We start from the raw sequence: 1,961 nt of genomic DNA on the forward strand, positions 1-1,961 counted from the left end.
AAATGGCTGCAGCTCAAGCCTTTGCCGAAGCAGAAGTTGTTGCTGCTACTCCTGATGCTGGTGCACCATGATGTTGATTGTAGCGCCCCCTAAGCTAGCAGCTGACTAATCCAAGAGATTAACTAAATAAAGAGGCATTACGAATCTAATTCAAATACTTAAACATTCAATTAAGAAATCTGCTACAAAACTTATCCCAAAACTAACCTCGCTCAGAATATATATACATGAACTTCTCTCAAATGATACATATACAATAGTCAATTGGTTTACAAATACAATAAACAACATAATAAACATAGCAGAAGTTAACTAATTAACGGAGTCAACACTTGTGGATTTCGCTGCGCAACTCTGATCTGTCTCTGAAAACTGAAAGTGGGAATAATTAACATTTAACTTCTAATTAATCATAAACAAGATTAAGAAAAACAATAATGTTTTCCCAGACATTAAATAGTGACCAAGTCACTGAGATACACAAACACGAATATGGACAAGCTCTTTCTTCAAACAATGTATATTATGGTTGTGCAATTCCGAACTCGCAAATCCACACCTAATTGTAAATATGGATGTCGACAATTCCGAACTCGCAAACTGTCGACCGATTTAAGCATAAAAGCTGAATTCATGTAGATATAAATGCGAAAGAGCATATCCTCACAGAAGTAAACAAACATGTATATGGACAAACTCCTTATTCAAACAATGTATACTATGGTTGTGCAATTCCGAACTCGCAAATCCACACCTAATCGTAAATATGGATGTCGACAATTCCGAACTCGCTTCGACACGTGCAGCCACAAAGTTAATATCCAAATTATAATTTTACCCTCCGAAAATAAATTGATAAATCTTCTTCACCCAGTGTCCGAATGATGCGTGCGGGTAGTCCAATATGCATTACTTTTCGAGACCTATTTAGTGATACTAATTTCGTATCAAGATCGTTGTTAGATTAATTCATATTAGTTAACGTTCGAGTTACACTAATCGAGTTATTAGCGCCTAAGACGTCTCTTGACTAGTCTAATAGTGATGACGAGCTTGAGGGTCTTCACATTCTCCCCACCTTATTCATTTTCGTCCTCGAAACTCAAACCATCCTTCTGGTCTTCAAAACTCCCCACCTTATAGAATAATACCATCTCTTGTCTAAACGCAAACAACAAGAAACAAAGCACAAACCTATATGGCTCTACAACTAAAATCTAAAATTTGTAGTTCTAAGTTCAATTATGCTGAGTTAAGTTCTATTAAATAGCGAAGTCTAAGTTTCTTACACGAATTTCTATAATGGAGAACTATAAATTTCCGTCTTTAAGACCTCTACACTAATTTATATTTCATAAGATATATAATTGTCTCTGATTACAAGGGAGATTCCTACGACTCTTTCTAAGTGTAATTACGTCTAACAGTTTCCTAAAATAATTAGGACATACTTCTATGATCAGTCATCTCTGAATGTAGTTGTCCTGTCAAGGTTGGCCAGTCCCAACAATGCCTTCCTACGAACAGAGAAAACAGAACCTTCACTATTCCCAGTGCTGGATTAACTAAATACAAACTTATTACGATTAACTAAGTATTAATTTATTAAGATTAATTATTCTCTAAACTTTTATCGTAACTAGTGTATGTCTGATAAATTTACTTCGTAAAATATATAAATGATTTACTTCATTTTATACAATTTAGTCATCTGAATTTATTTATTAAATAATCTCAATTCGATTTTTACGCCAATTTATAATATTTCATCATTTTAACTTCACTGTAATACCATACATAAATTTCCCCAAATTATCTATTATAAATTTACTACCAGCCTAATTATTTGCGTACTATTATTAACTGTATTATTATTCTCATTATTCTTAAGTTGATAGTCTGGTTAGTACACTAAGCCTAATTATTTGCATACTTTATAAATCATCTTTAGGTTTTGCTAT

The sequence above is a fragment of the Papaver somniferum genome, chromosome 6 (genome assembly GCF_003573695.1).
Source record: "Papaver somniferum cultivar HN1 chromosome 6, ASM357369v1, whole genome shotgun sequence".
NCBI classification, from domain to species: Eukaryota; Viridiplantae; Streptophyta; class Magnoliopsida; order Ranunculales; family Papaveraceae; genus Papaver; species Papaver somniferum.